The 16,319-nt window shown below is 46.9% G+C and overlaps 1 protein-coding gene across 8 annotated transcripts in view; it reads left to right on the top strand.

Moving 5' to 3' along the window:
- Positions 1-16,319, top strand: part of RALGPS1 (Ral GEF with PH domain and SH3 binding motif 1) — a 2,625,553-nt gene that overhangs the window by 1,216,726 nt on the left and 1,392,508 nt on the right. The gene's annotated exons all lie outside the window — the stretch shown is intronic.

Below are 16,319 nucleotides of genomic sequence, written 5' to 3'. Positions count from 1 at the left end.
TTAAGCTATTTAAGAAAATTCACACACAGCACAGTGTCACCCAGTAGCCAGGTGCGGATCTATTTTACCTAAAACATTTGACCTAATCACATTTCATTGGTTTTATTTGACCTTTTTTCAGTCTAAAATGCGGGGGACCCCTGCAACCCCCCACCCACTTCCCTGCAACCTAATCTATACCCTTACCCACTCCTACATATATATTTCATTAAATTTGACCTAAAAAAAGGTCAATAAATGTCGATCAAATGTTTTAGGGCAAATGTTTTTAGGTCAATTATCTTAATACCAGTAGCCATGGCTGGAAGCTCACCTCCAGTTCAGAGCCAGATGGGCAATGGATTGTGGGTGTGCAAATTAGCTCCAACACCAGAGATTGGTAAAATCCATCGTTCTCTGGCGGGCTGCTGACATTTCTTGAGAACTGCTGCCGAGTATGGCATATTCCCCTGTGCTCCCTCGCCCCATGATGCTACGTTCGAAAACATAACTGTACAATTGGGCCAGACCTCAGTACCACCTAGGGCAGGGGGGGTCTGCAGCCTGCGGCTCTGCTGATGTTTTGGACTACAACTTCCATGATCCCTCACCATTGACTGTTGTGACGAGGGTTGGTAGGAGTTGTAGTCCTAAACATCTGGAGAGCCAAAGGTTTGCAGAGCCCTGACCTAGGGGGATTAAATACATTTTACACTGGTGTATTTCTCTTCTAGTGCATTGAATCTCAGATTTATAGTTAACAGTGGTTTCATTGAACAAAAAGCAAAAGTGTGCATCTTCACCCACAAATACACTTTGTGGGGAAACGATCTGTGACCTGTTGCATGAACAGTAAAAGAGCGAGTGCTCATTGTTTCATTGCGTCGCATTTTATCGTCTATTTCGCAACTTGTCACTGCTGAGAGTAGTAGGCTCAGCACTCCTCACTGTTGAGAGTAGTAGGCTCAGCACTTGAAGGATTAGGGAGAAGCTGACGTCCGTGGAGAGGCCCATGCAACACCTTCGGTAGGCGCTGGTGTAGTCAGGATTTCTTGACAGTGTGGCCTGCATCACATACGGTTGGACCTAAGAAAGTGGTCCCTGGAAACTGAAGGAGACACATTTATTTTATCTGGTGGTTTTGTTCAGCATGTTCCCTCGACCAGTCAAATGTTTGAACTTGTATGGTCTATTGCAGGGGTCTGCAACTTGCGGCTCTCCAGATATTTCTGGACTACAACTCCCATGATCCGCACCATAGACTATGTGGGCAAGGTCCGATGGCAGATGTAGTCTAAAATATCTGGAGAGGCAAATGTTGCAGACCCCTGGTCCATTGTATACTTTTAAATAAAAGTCTAAAATGGGCAATGAAGCAAAATGCCCCATTCCAGTGTAGCAAAATGCAAAGTGATGAGAGACCCAAACAAATCTCCCCTGAGCTTTCAAGACTTACACGAAAAGAAGTGCGATAAAGACACCTGCTTGTAGTCATTCCCAGACAAGGACAAACAGCTTGTTGTTGTGATGCTAAAACAAAATTGAAGTGCTGCAAAGACAAACTGTTTTTGAATGTTGTACAAATAGACATTTTGTAAATAAAGTAAGCAGTTCCAAAAGAAAGGGGAGTTGCTTTGCGATTCAATTTTTCTTGTAAGTTTCCATGTCCAACTTGGAGTGTGAAGCACTTCACTCTCTCTGATAAATCGAACATGCAGACGAGTTACTCAGCTATAGTAGAGGAGATTGATGGAATACATCCCAAGTTTACTAGGTTTTTAGCTACGACTTCTGCACATGTGGATATAAGTAGCCGATGATTGCATCCGGATCATCGCAGTAGCCAACACTGTGGGAAGAACTCCCCTCTGCACCATAAAGGAAAGGAGTGTTATGTACAGCAGGAACATGTACACAAACACCAGTGCATTTCCTCTCATCTTGACTATTACTTGGTCTCTGAAATGGAAGGATACAGAGTTGAGTACTGCACTGCCAATATTTTCAAAGATGTGGCCACTGGCTGAGAAGCAAGTTACCTTCCCCTTACCATAAAACGATTTTCGGTTTATTTCTTTTTCTATATGTGCTGAAACCTCAGGACATGTCTAACAACAAACAACATTTAGAAAACGACTTACTAGACATTATGTGATTCGAATGTTCAATTCTTTTTAAACGAGGCATAACACATTGATAGCGAATATAACATCTCTGTAAACTTGAATATGTTTCCAAGGCTTCATTCCTACATTTGTAAGTTGTAGGGTACCCCGAATCCATCAGACCTGAGCCCCTTGTGCTGTATGTGTGCAAAACCACAGGATGAAAGTTCTTCCTTGTTTTACGAGTCTCTTCTATTTGTAATAATTGATGAAGAAGGGGCGGGGGAACTGCCTTAGACATAATGCAGTAACAGAGAGCTGAGGCAGTTCTAGACTTAAGGCGCCTTCACATGAGGGCATTGTTGGGTTGAAATAACTCACATGAGGACCATAAATCACCTGGCGAACTGGACCACCGATCAGACCGGCTTTCGGTCCTTGGTGGGCACAAACCTGAATGGCTTTTTAATCCTTTGCCTACAGGAACCATCTTGGGGGCGACCGCAAATAGCCACCATTAATTTGACCATGGCATTTGACTTGATTGATCGTAAGTTGCTTTGTGTCACATGAGCTTGTTGGGGTATACCGGCAGGCCTGTTGAACGTCATCGTCGGGTCACATCATCGCCCCAACCTCCAGGTTCCCCCGGATTATCGGATTATCGGGGAGCCTTGTCTTGTAAGATTCCGCCAGGTAGGGGAGTGCGGCAGGGCTGCACCTTGGCACCGTCCGTCTTTATCCTTTACGTTTCCGATATTGGGGAGTGTTTGGAGGCTGCCGCTTTTATTCCCCCTAAAATCCATGATTTCGGCATATCTTGGCTTGCATGCACCAATGATTTTCTGCTCGTGGACAGAGCTCCAATTGTTCTGGAAAATGCCTTTAATAACTAGGCCAGTGCTAATTACCTTAAAAACAATATAGCTAAGACCAAAATCCTTGCAATCACATCCTCGTGTAAGTTGTCGAACATACTTGGTATTTAAATAACCTTAAACTGGAGACGATAAAATCATGTGTTTACTTAGGTTTATCTATCAGGAGCAAACCCAATAAAGCATTTATTTGGGAACATCTACAGCACAAAGTGGAGCATTTGTCTGCTTAGATATGTAAAATAAGCAACCCATTTTGGAAACTTACTTTGGAGTGTCTAGTTAAGTTCTTTGTGCAGAAAGTCAACCCTAAAACGGTGTATGGTATTGAGCTGTTGCAGTCCCTTATGCTGGAGTTCTTGGACAAACTAGAGGCGAGATTGTGGCACCGTGTTTTTAAAACATTTTTTACTTCATATTTTATTCACATTTTCTTAAGTTCCACAACGTACAAGCTATAGTAAGCTCCGCAACAGTAAAATGAAAATACCCCCTTGCTGCTCCCCCGTTCTCCCTCCCCTGCCCCTAAACCCACGCTTCATATGGCACACCTCCGGTCGTGCAGCTATTGCAGTTACTACAAAAAAGTCGAACAAATGTTAAATTCGCCCATAGCACCTTAGTGGGGACTATTCCCTCATGGGGTCGGCATTCCCTCTTAATCATTGGGTGGTCCTATTTATTGTTAAATCGCCTTACTGGAGGGCACAGTCGTGGCTCAACCCCTCCTGGTAGGTCTCATCATCCGGGATCATCAATCCTGGTGTGCCCACTGAGTTGATCATACCCCCATTTCAAAATGTACATGCCCCAATCCTGGGGGAACGCCCCCATACGGTCAATGACCATAGCCGTCAACTTTTCTATAAATAATATGTCCCCTAACTTGTTCATGCAGTCAGATCTTGTCGGGAGTGCCTCACTCCTCCATTTGTGGGCTGCCGCAAGTCTCCCTGCCCTTAGCATCGCCTCCCACATTCTGGGGAATCTAATCTCCTCTCCGTTACCCAGCGGTAATTGCAATGGGTGCAACTCAAGAGTGATCCCCACTACTTCCTTTATCCAGTTTAAGAGTTCCGCCCAGTATATTTGGATTCGGGGACAGGTCCGCCACATGTGGAACAGGGAACCCATTTGGGAACATGCTCTAGGACATTGGGGGGACACTCCACCATACATTTTAGAGAGTCTCAGGGATCTAGGTGCCGTCAGTGCAACACCTTGAAGTTATGCTCCATTGCTGCCATAAGGAGTTCACCCTGAAACATAAACCTATACACCTTCTCCCAGAATCCCATTCCTGGTTACTGCACCGTCAATATAGCCCATCTAGTATCTGCCAATATTCTGTTTAACCATACGTATTAGAAGACACTAATCGCCTCTCAACCCAGCATTCCTGCCACCACCTCACACTCCTTAAAGTTCCCCTCTTTAAAGAGTTGTCCTGCTCTTTCTGGTCCCTGGTCTGATCATGTCTGCGTGTTCCGAAAACCCCTACTTACCCATGTCTAGGGGTGCCCCCCACAAGGAGGTCATCGGGGATGGCCAAGAGGACAGCCTATCATTTGCACCCTACTTTTTCCACAGTGACCACAGGACTCCCAAAGTCGGGTGACTTTTCACCTTTTCTGGGAATGCTTTATTTGGGGACAACAGGAGTTGAGTGGGGTGGGTGAACATGTCTTCCAGATAAGTCCAGTTTGTAGCTAGGTCGTCGCTAATATGCTCCAGGATCACTCATAGTTGGGCCACCTTGTTGCACAACTGAAAGTCACGAAACCCAAAGCCCCCCAGATCCCTAGGGAGGGTTAGAGTTGTTCTCTTTACCCTGGGCCCCTTTCCCGTCCAAATAAATGTGGTCATCATTCCATTTAGATACGTTCAACTGCTATTGCTAGGGGCACCATTGTCAACGCATATAGCAGGGGTGAGAGCGGATATCCTTGCCTAGTTCCCTTAGTCAGGGGGAAGAGGGAGGAAAGTATCCCGTTAACCAGTACCCTAACATTGGGGCACTGTACATCACTGAGATCCACTTCCTGAAGTTATTTCCAAACTCCATTTTCTGCAGTACCCTAGGCATATATCCCCACTCTACCCAGTCAAACGCTTTTCCAGAGTCGATTGACACCATGCATGCAGTCATTTTCTGTTCCTGGGCATTATGTTTCAGATCTCTCATTTTATGGACATTGTCTGATCCCTGTTGCCTTTTAATAAACCCAACCTGGTCCCCATGGATCAATGTTAGGAGTACCTGATCAAGTCTGTTTCCCAGCAATTTTGCCATAATCTTTACGTCAGTATTGATTAGGGACATCAGTATTGAATAGGGATATTGGATGAAATGAGGAACATGAGGTTGGGTCCTTGCCTTCTTTGGGGATCACCACAATTATAGCCCCAAGCATGGAATCTGGGAGAACTCCTCCCTCCAACACATTATTAAGCATTTTGAACAAAAACTGTGCCAGCGTGGAGCAAATCTGCTTATAGAAGTGCACCGTAAAGCCATCATCACCAGTGAGGTTCCCACTTCATCTGTTCTATGGTAAGGATCACCTCCTGTTCCGTTAATGGGGCCTCCAGGGCAAACACCACCTCTTGTGTAACACCCGGAATAGTCAATGAGGCCAAGAAGGAATCGACCCACGATCCATCCCCTCAGTATTCTGTTGTGTACAGCTGTTCATAACATTTTCGAAATCCCTCCGCCATACTCCTGTCATTGTGTACCAACAGTCCCTGCTCTGGACGTACTGCCACCACTCTTTTGGCTTTTCTCTGCTCTCTCAATCTCTAGGCGAATAGCGTGTCTACCATTTCTCCCTTTTCGTGGTATTTTTGTTTCAATAACAATAGTTTTTTTTTCAGTTTGGTACAGCAGTAGGACCCTCAGTTGAGCCTTATACCTTCTGAGCATTTCCACTTTTGCGTGGGAAATCCACAAAGTCGTCCCTCCCCCGGACTCAGAACCTCAGTTTTAGTTCTCAGATCCAGCTCTTTCACCTCCATTTGTTGGGCCCAAATTCTCATCATTTCACCCGTATTGTCACCTTGAAGGCTTCCCATACACCCAAATATACACCCAAATTCCTACTTCTCCATTGTCATTGGTTTGGGAAAACTCTTTAAACTTGCCAATATTCTCTGAGCAACTTACCCATCCTTTAACAGAAAGTCATTATAGATCCACCTCCCTGTATGTCTCCCTCCTCCCAGTCCCCGGTGACTAGCCTCACCATGTCATGGTTCGACCAAAGAATCAGCTCTGTGGATGGCACCCTATCTCTACCATTCAGGACCCCCTCCAGGAGAATGTTGTCTATCCTGGAATAGGAGTCATGGATTCGGCAGTAAAATGCAAATGTTGGGATCCTCACTCTCCACCTGGACGTGGGAGTCCTCTAACCCCAGTCGTCATTGATCTTGCGAAACTGCTGCGCTTCATTTTCCTGTGTTTTGGAGGAGGGCAAGCACTTCATGCTCTTCCAATCTGTCTCTGGGTCTAGGACCCTTTTGAAGTCCCCCCACCACCAGTTGACCATCCATGAATAGCTGGAGTCTTTCCTTCATCGACTCCCAGAACAGCACTTGGCTCTCATTAGGACAATTCACTGAGCCCACTGTCAATCTGTTCTCCTTAACCCATCCTTTCGAGAAGATGTACGGCCCATCAGGGTCTTTAAGCTCCCCATCCACCACCATACCCATTTTACAAGCTAGGGCAATCAGCACTCCCCTCTTTTTGATTAAGTTGGAGGCACTGTAAATTACGTCTACTGTCCTTGCTCTCATCGCCGGCTCCCTGCCCTTTCTCCAATGGGTCTCCTGAAGGAACAACAGGTCCAGCCTCAGCCGGTTAAACTCCTGCACCATCAGAGATCTTTTATATGGGGAATTCAAGCCCCGAACATTAAGGAAGCCCACCTCCAAAACCACATCAGATTCAATCATTCAAACTACTCCAGATTCCCTGAATGTCTCCACTAGTTTCCAAGCCCTCTAATAGACTCCTCAATATGCCATACACTACATATTTTACTTCCAGCTTCATGACCTTGCCTTGTATAAAACAACCTGAACTTCATATCGCCCCCAACCAAACCCAACAACAACCCCTCCCCTCAGTGCATGGTCCTGCGATATTGCACATATCCCTTGCAGACCAGATGACTGGCTAACCCTGTTCCACTGCAAAATAGTCCCTGTTTAAATCTTTCCTGAGCCCGCCAAGCTCCCCATGACCCCTCATAATGTCCTTCCTGAGCCCCCATACCTCCCAGAGACTCCCCTCGAGCTGCCCCCCTCAGCCAAATTTCCTTTTCATTTCCCCACTCTCCCCAACTAATGACATGGAGGAAGAGGGAAAGGGGACCTCTGGGGATCCTCCTGTTTACTTCATCTAGTCTCCCCTAGCTTCCCCATGGCCCCTAGGCATCTCTCCACTTCCCCCTCAACACCTTTACAAATGATAAAAAACAAAAAAGGGGAGGACACCCGGCCCCACTCGCAATTGTCCCTCTTGGCTTTTCAATTTCTCGGTTTCTTTAATCGCCCGGCACCCCAGTCAATACCCCGCTAGGGATGGGGTGTTCAATTTCTTGCACTTTCGGTCTCCTGGGACTCACTGCCAGTCCTTTGCATTTTTCCTCCGGTCACTATCCTTGGCTACTCCGACTATAACCCGGGTATGTTGTCTCGCCTCTTTCTCTTCCTGCAGTTCACTGGAGACCCTTCAAATGGCATCCTCGGTTACCAGTCTGTACCTCCAATTCAAATGACAAAGCAAACTGAAAGCCCCATCTGTATCTCACCCCCTTAGAATTGAACCAGTTGGTCAGCGGGCCGCCAAGCCTATGTCTTGTCAGTGTGAACGAAGAGAGATCCTGAAACACTTGGCCTGCTTTTTTTGCTGCGTCTAGAACTTTCACCTTTTTGCCATAATATTGAAACCTGGCCAACACTGGACGGGGACCACAGGCTCCTCCTCCCGCTTGGTGGGCTCTATCAATGCTGGGCTCAGTGGCGTTATCATCGTTGAATATCTTCTTATCACCTCCTTTATCGCTCTGATGATGTCCCTCTCAGTCTCCCCTTCTCTCTCTGTAAATCCCAAAAATCTCAGGTTTTTCCGGCATTCTCCATTCTCTAAGTAGTCCATTTTTAGGGTGATTTCCTCTTCTCTATTCTCCAATTCAGACATTTGCATGCCCAGTTGTATTTCTAAAATATCCACAGACGTCTGGTTGGCTTCCAGTCCCTGCAGCCTATCATCCATGTTCTCCACCTTCTTGTCTAGGCCGTCCAGTCTGCAGTCTATGTCAGAGTGAATACCTCTGACCTCCTCTAACAGTGCTATGAAGTCTCTTTTCGTTGCCATCCCTTCTTCCTTCGTGCTCTCTCCCTGTGCGTGTCAATAGTTTAGTTAATGTGTATTTCTGGAGGGACTCATTCCAGTTCATAGGCCTACGACTGGGACTCTGCCGGGTTCCTTGGTCCTATTATACTTCACTTTGTCTCCACTTCACGCAAAGTTGGGTGGGACTATGTGGGACTTCATTTCTCTTCCTCCCTTCTTTCCTCCTTTGCTTCCTTTTTCCAAGTGGGCAGTCTGATCCCGGAGGGGGCTATCCACTCGGGAGGGTGGAGGCACTCTTCCTTCCCAATTGCCAAACTGCAATGGGGGCCTTCCCTTTTGTCTGCCCGCTGAATTATTCTGTGACACCACTGCAGAAATGGCAGTGCGTGACAGGTGCTTTGCGCCCTTCATCTGCCTACAGGCCTCTTCAATCGGGCCCGCAGGCGGTCGGTGCCATATATAGATTCCACCCTCAGCCGCTGCTCCTCTCTCACCACAGAGCAGGGGGGGTCTTCCTCCTGGCCTCTGTCAGCAGCACGTTATTAAGGGGTTCAGGATGCAGGAGGGCACTGGCCTCCCCCTCCGTCTCTCAATCTCGTTGCAGGGTTGACTTCTCTCTGCTGCTCAGGGTGGGACTGCCTTCTTTCCCCTGTTCTCCTGTCTTCACGTCAAGATGACTCTCGGGGTACCAACCCGTCACCTCCGGGCCTCATGAGGCAGGCTTCCCTTTGCACGCTGGCTTCCAGGAACTCAAGGCTTACGTGCTCGTCAATCGAGATTGTCCGCAGGCCTGGGTGCTCCGCCTCCACCATTCCCCAGGGAGGCTCTCATATATCTGCAGTCCCTTGGGTGATGTTCGCTGTTCTTTCTCCACACTCTCCCCGGGGGTCCAGGAATCGTCATGGGGCTCACACCACTTCTGGGTGGGGGTGGATGGGCGGGCTCAAGCCCCAGCTTCTTCCCTGCCTCCTTTTGTTCGCCTATCCAGCTTCTTCTCTGCCTCCTTCTGTTCACCTCCTTCTGTTCGCCTCTCCAGCTTCTTCTCTGCCTCCTTCTGTTCACCCCTCCCACTTAATTTCTGCCTCCTTGTGGTCGCCTCTCCAGCTTCTTCTCTGCCTCCTTGTGTTCGCCTCTCCAGCTTCTGCTCTTCCTCCTTCTGTTTCCCCTCCAGCTTCTTCTCTGCCTCCTTTTGTTCGCCTCTCCAGATTCTTCTCTGCCTCATTCTGTTCACCCCTCCAGCTTCTTCTCTGCTTCCTTCTGTTCACCCCCCCAGCTTCTTCGCTACCTCATTCTGTTTACCATTCCTGCTTCTTTTCTGCCTCCTTCTGTTCACCTCTCCCCCTTCTTCTCTGCCTCCTTTTCTACACCCCTCCAGCTTCTCCTCTGCCTCCTCTGTTCCCCTCTCCTGCTTCTCCCCTGCCTCCTTCTGTTCACCCCTCCAGATTCTTCTCTGTCTCCTTCTGTTCACCCCTCCAGCTTCTTCTCTGCCTCCTTCTGTTTGCCTTTCTAGCTACTTGTCTGCCTCCTTCTGTTCACCCCTCCAGATTATTCTCTGCCTCCTTCTCTTCACCCCTCCAGATTATTCTCTGCCTCCTTTTGTTCACCCCTCCAGCCTCTTCTCTGCCTCCTTCTGTTTGCCTCTCCTGCTTCTTCTCTGCCTCCTTCTGATCAGCACTCCAGATTCGTCTCTGCCTTATTCTGTTCACCCCTCCAGCTTCTACTCTGCCTCCTTCTGTTCACCCCTCCAGATTCTTCTCTGCCTCCTTCTGTTCAACCTTCCAGCTTCTACTCTGCCTCCTTCTGTTCACCCCTTCAGATTGTTCTCTGCCCCCTTCTGTTCACCTCTCCTGCTTCTTCTCTGCCTCCTTCTGTTCACCCCTCCAGCTTCTTCACTGCCCCCTTCTGTTCACCCCTCCAGCTTCTTCTCTGCCTCCTTCTGTTCACCACTCCAGATTCGTCTCTGCCTCCTTCTGTTCACCCCTCCAGCTTCTTCTCTGCCACCTTCTGTTCGCCTCTCCGGCTTCTTCTCCACCTCTTTCTGGTTGCCTCTCCAGCCTACTTCGAATAGACTCTTCCTTCTAACTCCCACTACTTTCTGCCACATGCCCTTCCTTCACTAACCTCTCTCTGGTGTAAGGGAACCCAGGTGTGTTTCTTTTGCTATATGGGAAGGGGATTGTCTTACAGGCTTCCACGAGAGTGTTAGACAGTTCTGATGTAGACTTTGGGTTGGCCTGCCGTACCCCTTGGGTGGCTCATCTCTCTGCCTGCCACACCATGCTCCTGCCCTTGGGGGTGCTCTTCTGTAGCCCAATCAGTCTTAGCTTTATGAGTGTGGAGCCCCTGGGTGGTTTCTGGTCGACTGCTTGCTTACTATCTTCTGATGATTCAGGTCCTGATCTTAACCCCTGTGGGTAAAATAGAATGTACGTACCATTGCGGTTCCTGGCATGCGTGGCATTGTAGGGGTAGCCAATAGATCCTCCCGATTCTGTCCTCATGCTCATGATCAAAAGGGTTGTGGAGACACCCAGTCTCTGTCAACACCCACCATCCACAGCAAGGTCAGACAGGGCACTCTGTCACGCCTTTTAGAGCACTTGGTCCAGTGGTAACTTTGCTAAACCTGAGACTTGGAGGCCTGGATTCTAATCCCATTTACAAAGCATTGTGTCCTTCTTTGGGCCTCGTTATGAGTTTGGTGGTGTGGTAAAAAGGTGGTAATGCAGTGGTAAACAGATATTTTGCCGCTGACATCTGTGCCTTAGCACCCTTTGTGGTGAGATGGAGTAAGGAGGATGACAACTTGGTTTCCTTTTTGGTTATAAACTTTTATAAACTAAGGTAAGAAACGTATCTCTTCCTGCTTCTAGAGAAGGGGTTTCTGCCTCAACCTAGAATAATTCGGATGCTCGTCAGGATGCAAGTCAACCAAATACTTGTAGACCATACTCTGTTCCAAACAACCTACTCTATACCTGCCTCTACAAAAGTAAAGCATACATTGGGCAATAAAGGTCCTTACACCAGGAGAATGACCTTCTCCTGCTCAAGTCTTCCAGTCCATGGTTGCTTCAACAGCAGTCTCTTAAAATAAGATCTTATTTGCCAACTGTCCCAGTACCAGGAGCATGACTCCCTTCTCCTGGTTTGCTTATCAAAGTTCCTTCAACTGGTTCTTGTCGGTTCCTCTCATAAGCCTTACAACGTTTCTGTGGCTCTTTGCATGAACTTCTGAATATCAATGTCCAGGCTTTAAAACCACTTTTATCCAACTCTTTATGAGTATCACTATTGTGACGAGGGAGTTTACTCCTGAAAACTTCACAACTTCTGGTTCTCTGAGTTTCAATCCTGTGAGGAATATGACCAGCAAGTACTTTTTGATTCTTGGGTTTCTGAGTATCACTACTGAGACGAGGCAGCTGACTCCTGAGCACTTCTTGACTGTTGCTTCCCTGAGTATCACTACTCTGATGAGGGAGATAACTTCTAAGTATGACTCTTGATTCTTTGGGTATCGCTAGTGTGATGAGGGAGATGACTCCCAAGTACTGCTCTCTGACTCAACCACTGGCCCAGGGCCAACAGTGCCCAGACATCTGGTCTGATGCCAAAAAGCCTGGATCGACACTGTTGAGTCTCAATGACAAAAACATATGCTATAGGAAGAGTCCATATCCCCTCGTCCACCTTCAAGTCTATAGTGACTTATAAGCCCCCCTTCTCTACCTTCTGAGAGACATTTTCATGAATTTGATATTTTGCTGCTGACATCTGTGCCTTTGGACCCTTTGTGGCGAGATGGAGTAAGGAGTCTGACAACTTAGTTTAATTTTTGGTTCTAAACCTTTATTAACTAAGGTAAGAAACCTATCTCTCCCTGCTTCTGGTGGGGGTGTGGGGTTTCCCTGCCTCAACCTCAACTCAGGTGCTCATCAGGATGTAAGTCAACCAAAGGTTTGTAAACTGTACTCTGTCCCAAACCACCTACTCTATCCCTGCAACTACAAAAGTAAAGCATACATTGGGCAATAAAGTTCCATACACCAGACTCCCTTCTCCTGCTCAAGTATTCCAGTCCCTGGTTGCTTCAACAGCAGTCTCTTGAAGTAAGGTCTGATTTACCAACTGTCCCAGGACCAGGAGAATGACTCCCTTCTCCTGGTCTGCTTATAAAAGTTCCTTCAACTGGTTCTTGTCAGTTCCTCTCATAAACCTTACAAAGTTTCTTTAGGTCTTTCCATGAACTTCTGAATATCAATGTCCAGGCTTTAAAACCACTTTTATCTAATTCTTTACGAGTATCACTATTGTGATGAGGGAGTTTACTCTTGAGTACTTCTTAACTTCTGGTTCTCTGAGTTTCACTACTGTGAGAGAGATGACCCCTAAGTACTTCTTGATTCTTGGTTTTCTGAATATTACTACTGTGATGAGGGAGATGACTCCTGAGTACTTCTTGATTCTTGGTTTTCTGAGTATCACTACTGTGATGAGGGAGATGGCTCCTGAGTACTTCTTGATTCTTGGTTTTCTGAGTATCACTACTGTGACGAGGGACCTGTCTCCTTAGTACTTCTTGACTCTTGGTTCTCTGGGAATCACTACTGTGATTAGGGAGATGACTCCTGAGTACTTATTGACTCTTGGCTCTCTGGGTATCACTACTTTGATGTGGCAGATGACTCTTGAGTACTTCTTGACTCTTGGTTCTCTGGTATCACTACTGTGATGGGGGAGATGGCTCCAAGCACTTCTTGATTCTCCCCCAAGACCGTACCAGGTCTTCCGTGGCCCCCGTTACCTTTTCTCTGGAGCAACCGCATTGCTGGTTCTTCCTGGGGTCTTGGGAATTGTTTGCTCTGCTTAGCTGCTGTGTCTTTGTCTTTCTCCACTCCCTGCGCGCTGGCTCTACGGGGTGTTTGGCGACTCGGTTTTGGAGCAGTTGCAGGATAGAACAGCCCACCTCAGCAAGGTAATTCATGCCACCGAGGACCTTCCTCCAACTGCTGGCTTTTCTGGCACTCTGGCCTTTTTCAGAATGCCTTGCCAACCTGGATGTGGCGTCCTCTTTGCCGAGGACCAACCTCTGCAGCCTTTCTTCCTCTTCCCAGCTTTGGGTTTCCCGGGGTTTCCAGCGTTCACAACGGCTCTCAATTTCAACGGTTTTTATGGTTGTCATCTGGTTCCTACCCAGCACACTGTCAAAGTCTTTCTTTGATTACCATGTAGTGTTCTTCATGCCTCCTTGGGGCTTCTTCGTCTCAGTATGGTCTGGCCTCAACCAAAGAGTAGTCAGCATTCATCCTTTGATCTTCTTCTTCTTCTTCTTCTTCTTCTTCTTCTTCTTCTTCTTCTTCTTCTTCTTCTTCTTCTTCTTCTTCTTCTTCTTCTTTTTCTTCTTCTTCTTCTTCTCCTCCTCCTCTGGGAAAATGACTCCCTTCACTGGACAATGCTCCACCATTTCCATTCATTCAATTGCATCGAGAAATATCTAAATCCACAAAAAAAAAATCCAATTTAAAAGGACCACAATTTTGTGACAGGGGTTAGTATCACAGTGGCTCATTTTGTAAACACAGTGTATTTTACTGCAGATTTCTTTTCAAACAATCATTTCAGAGACATCTGATATTCACCCAATCTTACTGTCTATTTGAAATATTGCACCTAGCGCTAGTGTTCAGACAGTAATCAGTCCAATCTGTGCCCCCAAAATATACATGAACCAGTTCTGTATTGCACTTGACCTGCTGGTACAACAATGATCTAGGCTTTATCTAAACTCAGTCTCTCCATGTTGACACAAGCATGTTTCGGCTGTTCACTTTCGGTATCAATTCATTAACATCCCTCATTTCCCTATTTGGCCTTCATCAGGACAACAAATATTCTTTTCATAGGACATGAATCCACCCGGCTTAAATTTCACCACGTTATTCAAATTGTATTTCTTCAAACTTATCATCACTCAATGAGACGTCTCCAAACGTCATGGGAGTTGGTCAATATGTTTCAACTCTTCTCTTTCACTGATCAAATCCCCTCTTCACTGCATAGTTCAGAGAAAATCCCTATCTGTGTTGCTCATTGCTAGCCATGCAAGTTCAAATCCTAGCCATAATTATTGATTCTGCTGCCAGGCCACTCGGCCCACTAGGTGTGAACACTGATCACTACCTGAAAATGTATTATTAAAAAAAAGTGCTTTTATGTGTGTGCACGTATTTCAAGTATGTGTGCCTCATTACGAGGTATGCCGGTAGCCATGCAGCTATTGGCGGCATGGCTGCTGGCAAAACCGCATCCGTGTCCTCGGAATGAGGACTTACCGGACCATTCCGAGTTCGGATGGCCCGGTAATTCCTCACTCAAGGACACGGACACGGTTCACCCCCATTCCCATTTCAGCCCCCATAGGGCTGAATGGGAGAGGGAGTAAACAACGGGCCATTACGAGATGGCCCGTTGTTTGCTCCCTCTTCCCCTCGCGGGACCCGGTATGCACGCCTGGTTTTCCCAGACGTGCTTAACGGCTCCCGCGAGGGGACCTCGTAATGTGGCGGAACGGGTTGAACGGCGCCGCAGCCTTTTACGGCGCCGTTTAACCCGTTCTGCCAGGGTCGTAATGAGGCCCTGTGTGTTTGTGTGTGTGTGTTCACACTCTCACAATAGTTTGCATGAGTGGCCATGTGTGATTTGTCTTTGTGTGTGTTTGTCTGCCTGAGTGAGTTTGTGACTGTGCGCGAGTGTGGCACGTGCATGTATTTGGCAGGGAAGAAAGCCACAGTGCATCATGAAAGTTATTTACAGTGGAATTGTTGGTATATATTTTAAAAGCAACATCATGAAGGTATTTAAAGAGCAATTTGTGGCATATATTGTGGAGGCTACATCATGAAAGGGGCTTACAGTGGGAATGCTGACATATATTGTTCGCGCAGCATCATGAAAGATGTTTACAGTGAGAATGCTGAAACTTTCTCCCATTTGCTTCAAGAGAAGACAGGACTTAAAGCTCTTTTTCTTAGAACCCTTTTCATCCTTCGAGTGGCCCTCACACCCACCCCTCTCCCACTGAGCTATCCGTCCACTGCTTTTGGGAGCCAGCCTAGCCTCAGAGTCCTTCCTCCCAGTCCTTCCATCCCTGAATTCTTACATGTCTGTACTTGTCACACTTATTGGTTGTTTATGACTGGGAGTGACTTTACTGCCTTTCCCCGGATGTGTGCTGTGGGTCCATGTATGCTCTTATGTTCTTGTGACATCGATGGCACTTACTTTGTCTGCTGCACTTATACAGGGAGCACCAATACACAGCCCGAGAGGCATGCAGAGATGACCCAGAAATGATTCAGACATCATCACTAGGCAGTACAGATAACTCCAGGGAGTAACACATTGAGGTCTTGAACACCTTGCAGAGAGCCTGAGGAAGCTATACAGTGGCCATCAGGAAGCAATACAGAGAAAAGCAAACACTAATACACAGCCCCTGGGATTCAACACAGAGAACTCCTGGAAGCAATATGGAACCCTCCAATCCATGCACCAATCAAGAGAGATCTGGGAAGTTGATTTCAATTAAACCAAGCTGCAGACTTGACTATTTCTAGGCGATAGAGCAAGCAGAGAAGCACCAATCAAGAATATAGCAAAGGTGTTGATATTGTGGTGTTGTTTCCATGGTCTCTCTTTTTGTTGGTGGTTGTTTTATGCAAGCCAGCATACTTGTCCACTCATTCCTTCTGGCACTCACTCACTCACTCACACACCCACACACACTTACTCAATCATGAAAGTAGAATAAAACAGAATTACTTAAATTTAATTAAATTCAATTTTAATGTTAATGTTATTGTTTAAAGCACAGGGTGCGGGTAGTGAGCGTTTGGACTGGCATCTTTTAACAGTAGTGCAGTGCTGTTAGACTGAGCCTTTGCACCCACAGGGATTAGACCTCAGGGTTTGTTGAAAAAGGCATGTTTT

The sequence above is a fragment of the Ambystoma mexicanum genome, chromosome 8, assembly GCF_040938575.1.
Source record: "Ambystoma mexicanum isolate Mex_15411 chromosome 8, UKY_AmexF1_1, whole genome shotgun sequence".
NCBI lineage: Eukaryota > Metazoa > Chordata > Amphibia > Caudata > Ambystomatidae > Ambystoma > Ambystoma mexicanum.
Note: the sequence above shows the minus strand (reverse complement) of the source record. Positions and strands in the feature narration are given on the sequence as shown.